This window comes from Oreochromis niloticus, linkage group LG8 (assembly GCF_001858045.2).
Source record: "Oreochromis niloticus isolate F11D_XX linkage group LG8, O_niloticus_UMD_NMBU, whole genome shotgun sequence".
In the NCBI taxonomy this organism is placed as follows: domain Eukaryota; kingdom Metazoa; phylum Chordata; class Actinopteri; order Cichliformes; family Cichlidae; genus Oreochromis; species Oreochromis niloticus.
In genome coordinates, this window is record NC_031973.2 from 8848609 (window position 1) to 8854608 (window position 6000).

Consider the following 6000-nt stretch of genomic DNA (forward strand, 5'->3'; position numbering starts at 1 on the left):
ACAGCGAGGTCACAAAACAGCCGACACATGTTTATGTCTGTGGAGACTATTTGTGTGTGTGTGTGTGTGTGTGTGTGTGTGTGTGTGTGTGTGTGTTTCTTATTCAGGCTTTTTTCCTCTTTTTTGATTAGTTTTTCATCTCAAGCTGAAACAACAAAGACAGCCTTAGATGACTCAAATGAAAAGGGTAGATTATTAAAAGAAGTCATTCTTGACTTGAGTAATTTGCATGTTCATGATCTAAATAGACATATTTTTCTCAGGAGGCAGCGGACATCAAACTGGAGTAAATATCAGAATTAACATGTTCTTTTAATTACTTTAATCTTTAAATGTTGATTTTTTTCTACTTCCTGCTTACTAGGATGTTGCATTTTTACATTATGGATAAAATATTTGAGTTGAAAAGTGTTTTGTTTTTGTTTTTTCTCTCTTTCATTGCAGCCGAGTAATGCAGCAATAGAAACAGAGAGATCAAAGCGTTGAAGGCTGCAAACAAATAATATACAAATGTACAAATGTTGTCTAGCTGAGACTGTGTGACAAGAACACTGATTTCTATTTTAAAAAAACAACAACAACACAGGCCACGATTATGATGTGTATGGTATGTGGGGTTTTCTTTAAATAAAAAATCATTCAGGTGTAAAACCAAACTCCAAGGGCATCATTAAAAGATGCTTCCACACAAATGTATTTTAATATATGCACCCCCTCAGATGAATGTTAAGCATGCTGCATAAATTCCCTCCTTCTTGGTGAGCTAATGAATGAATGGACTGCTTGTGAATGTCCCACTGTGGGTATTGTTAGACAACAATCAGATGGTTCTGTTCAGAGCGACCAACACCAAACACACAGACAGATCAAAGCTCTGCTCCAGGTTCAGTTCAGTAACCTCAGTGATGCTCTGTCTCTATAGATCAGTCAGGGAGATGTGGGACAGATGGAAGGTGGTGTCTCCCACAAGCAAACATGCTCATATAGCAGATAGCTTATAGTAATGTCTTGGTAACTGCGATATGGTCCATACATTTACCGACATTTTAAACTAACAGGAGGTTTATGTGGGAGTTCATAGCAGAAGAGGTGTTTCTGCATAAGGCCTAACACCCAAGTACCCTGTGTTTAATAACACTTACATGCATTACATGCATAATCTAAATATAGTATAAAAATACTCAGAAATAGTGTGTTTTTCTAAAAAAAAAAAAAAAAAGGTTTAAGAGACTTAACAGGGTTCCTATTGCCACTGCTGTACTGCCTCCCAGTGGTTAAACAATGTTATGACCACTTGTTGGGGCTTTAAGTTTACATTAATGTACTTTGTTTTAGAGAGCAGGGGTTCTTATGAGTAGTTTAGGGAGCTTTTGGTTAATGTTTGCAATATGTTTGTTTAGGTCAGGGATTGGCGACCTTTAATATCAAAAGAGTCAACAAAATCTGTAAGGAGATAAAAAAAAAAAAAAACATTGTAGAGCCTTATACAAAAACAAAACACTTTTTTAAGCATACATGAACATATTGAAAACACAAATAGGTGGAAATCTTTAAATCTTCCACCATACTCTACAGGAACGTTTGATTTCTGAATTATTTTGATTACTGATAGAACAAAAGATTCTAAAAGAAAATACATTTTAGTCTGTTTAAGGCAACATTTACACAGAGGAGCTATAAAGCTGTGCAGCTACTTTTAGTTCTGCCTTTGTTCATATGTATTTCTTTTGATAGTAAATGATACAAATTGCAGCATAACAGCTTTAAACACAGTAAAAGTAAAGTCAGTGGCTTCAACTTAATTTTGACTAAAGTCCAGCTGCAAATCAAGCACATTGGTGAACTGAAACCGCTCAGTCACACTAGAATGAAAATAGAACAACAACCTTGCGGTGGTATAGTGATTGATTTTTGTGCTGTAAGAAACCAATTGCATGCAGACGCAGAAACCAACTTATCAAGATCGAGCATGCAACACCCTCACACTCTGAGCAAACATTTTACATTGCAAAGGTTTCATTGTGGGAGGCAACCTGTTTTCTCAGTCACAGTCTGACTCACACTGACTGCAAATAATTGCCATCTAATTTATAAATGCAGATAGGCCGATGACAGTCTGTGCTGTTTTTACTCAACTGGTTGTAATCTGGTTATATTCTTATATAAAAGCAATGTCATTTTGCAATTAAATTGCTGTCCTGCAGCAACTATGTCACTACATGTGCAAGGATCTCTGTTTCAGATGTGTGAAGCTCTGGCTTGATTCTGAATGTAAGTAGTTAATGTGAATTTCTTTGTATGGTGGCAATAGATTTGTGATTTTCACAGATTTATCACAGTAAATCTCCATATTATCGCAAACTGATTGCATGTAATTGCCAACATGACCCCATTCAACTGTAAACTTTTAGAAGACTGATTCTATCTTATTGCCATTTTATCAGCATCTTGATGCGCCAAAAATGACGACTGAATGTGAGTGGTTGCAGACTTGGTATAATTGCATTAGAAAACTCTTGTTTATTTTTTTGTAACAAAATTTCTTCAGCTTACTTTCACTTGATGTTTTCCGATGATCGTCCAAGCCCCACCTACAAGTGCTCTGCACCAAACAGATTAAGAACCGCTTGTTTAAATAATGGTGCTTTTTTTCTTTTGCTTGTGCTTTTTTCTAGAAGTTTTAAACATGAGTGAGGCGTCTGTTTAAATTAGTCCATCCATCCGTCAATCCATTCTCTTCCTCTTATCCTTTTCAGGATCGGGGGGGGGGGGACCCACACAGACACAAAGAGAACATATAAACTCCACACAGAAATACCCCAGTCAGGTGGTGGATGCAAATCCAGAACCTTCATGCTGAGAGGTGATGAAATTTTGTGCTATTTTATCATCTTAGCACTCTGATTTGTATACTACAATACAATAAAAGAAAATAATCTGAAAGATGCATTAAAAATCATTTAAAAGGCCAGTCCACCCAGATTCCAGGTGAACCTTTTTGCAAAGACAATCATTTATTGAGGCACTTGACAAAAGCAATGGAATACATATCAAATACAACAAATTTAAGGTCTTTTTCACATTCTTGCATCTGTAAACATGATAAAGATAATACATTCAGACAGTAGTCCATGTTGTCCCTCATACAGGAGAGACTTGTGAGGGGAAAATATCAACACCTCACTCAGAGTAGTGTACAGTACACAACAGCTACACAAAGTGTACAAAACAGCAGTGGAGTCAAATACAAAAACTACTGCCCGACTCCCTTTAAAGTAACCCTTCATGCATGAAGAGCATACATCTCACAGGAGTGGATCAGCAAAAATAGTAGCATGTAGACAAGCTGCTCATGTGCTCTCATTTGACCTGAAACGCATCTATTTGGTCATTTCACATGTGCGTAAGAGGTAAGTAAACTAGGTTCAGGCATCTAAGTCTATTTCGCATCACAAGAACACATCTTGACTTTAATAGATATATAGGTACATTATCAGTTGAGCAGGCATGTGTGGAAGCAGAGTCTACAGATGTCTGCTTTGGATTATCACACTCTAGGATGTAAACATGGACTTTTTGAGAACTACTGGTGGTACTTACAGTCCTTGGCAATCACAAAAATACTTCAGTTTATCTCTTTTTATTCGTGCTGTTTTGTTTTCCTGTTGCCTTGGCTCTAAGGAAGTATGTGTAGATGCCTGCTTAGTAAAAACTTCCAACAACAAACCAAACATAGCAAAATATCTCCAGTGTGTGGAGGTGGATAAGGCTGCTGTTGGGCTACAGTTCATCAGCAGGTACAGAATGAGGCTTGGGTATGAAAGCTACGGCTCATGTTTTGAAAGCGCTCACCCTGTTCTCCATGTGGAGCAGCCTCTGTTCAAACTACACCTCTATCCTAAATACAGGGCTCAGCTGGTGCTCACATTAGTAAGGGTTAGTGAATATAAGGCTGTAGTTAAAGGAATACTCCAGCAAAAACTAGATTTTGAGTGTTAAGACATTTTCTGCCTGTTGGCTTGGACTCGTGTTTTGTATCCACAGTGTTTTCTATGCAAATATATAACAAATAGTAAGGATTTCCTTTTTAGAGTTTTCATTATTTTCCAGAATGTGTAATGGCTCAGTCACACTTGAGTAAAAAATAGGATGGCAACTTCCTTGCCGCTAAAAAAAAATCTGTGATTGCACAATGAATTTTTTTCACATTTAGTAACCGATTGCACCTGGTTACCCAGAGGCTGAGCGTGTAACACTCTCTACCTGTGGGAGACTACTGGGAATTACAAGACAGCTGCGCAGGTCACCTGATGGGAGGCAACCTGTCTCCAAACAATCACAGTCCAACTCGGACTGATTGCAATCAATCTCAGACAGATTTCTAACACACTGCAATCAATCTGAGTATGTCTGAGTCAATGAGTATAAGTTCTCTGTGGACTCAAACGAACTCCTTGCCAGATTATATATTATATATTCTGGGACTCAGCTCATTTATTTATGTCCTCTGTAGTGAACACGCAAATCACAAAACATATTAAACTGAAAGATTGCATTCTCAGGAGAATATTCCTATACAAAAAGGAAGGTTGCCAAGCAACAGCGTTATTTTAAATAACCGTCCTGCTGCAACTACGGGACTTTTTGTTGAAGAATTTCGGTTTCATATCTATGAGGTCCTGGGTGGACTCTGAATGTTTGTAGTAAATGTGAATTTCTGATTAATGTGAGTTTCCGTGTATGCAGATGGCAACAAATTTGCAACAGAGGGCAACAGTTACAATTTTTGCCAATTTATCAAAGTTAATTGCCATCAATGTTCCCTCTAAGCTGCGCACGTGCGCAATTGCAGACTGCTGGCACGGTCTCTGCGCACAGAAAAAAATCTAACCTGAATTGAAATTAAAATAAATACATTAACAATTCTGTTTTGCAGTGTTAGTCAGTAAGTGACTGGCTGCTCCAGTATGGGATTACAACGATGCCACTTTATCCTATAGTCCAGCCAATGATGTGATTCACATTTGTACATACGCAGCTAATCAGCGTCGTTGGCAGGCTATGACAGCGTCCTTATGTGCCGACACCGGTGTTTTAGCTAGCAAAGCGGCGTGGCTGATGTGGAGTGAAGCCACGTTAATGACAACGTGTACAACCATTGGAGATGTGAGCAGGACAGACGGAACAATTGACGGAAAAAGTGTGGACTTTATACCAGTTTTTAAATTGTGTTGATAGGCCACGTAAAACCAGAGTTATGATAAAAATATATGCAATGTTTGGTTTTCTTCCTGAATACTGTCGTTGTTTATATTTACTGCGGGAAGAAACGGCAAAAACGGCGTTTTATAAGGAAAACGCTCGAAAGCGTCCCACGCCCGCTGCCCCTTTCCTATTCGTCCAAAAAAGTACTGTGTCGACCAATCAAAAAATGATATGACAACGTGGCATCTAGTTGTTAAGAAACGGGGGAAAGTTTTAGGAGTGACGGCGGTGTTTTGAGATGTGAGAGATTTGAGACGTTTAGCGCAAATCTTGTGTAGTTAGTGTGTAGTGTAGTCAATAGTTTTGTTGTGTGTGTCAGAACAATGAAGCGAGTACTGAATGTTACAGGTGTTACAGGAGTGATACATCTCCTGTTGTCAGGCCTGCAGGTATCAGGCTGTTGTTCTCCTTTATCTCATAGTGGACAGAAATTATTTTTTGGAGTGGCACAAATAATTTGTGTGGCATCAAATTTGATGCAGAACAGCTGATTGTTCTGTAAATAGTTTGAAATGTTTATTTAAAAATGCACTGGCTGTATTAAAAAAAAATAGCTGCAAAAAACTTTGTTGTTTGCCAAACTGAGTTACTTTTTTGAAGAAGTAACTATATAATTAATTGCCCAGCATTGGTCATTATATACTGTATTTTGCAGACAGAGAGTTTCAGGACTGTCCCAGACCACAGACTCATACTCATAATACAAGTCAGAGCTTTATAAAAAATTTTAAAAAA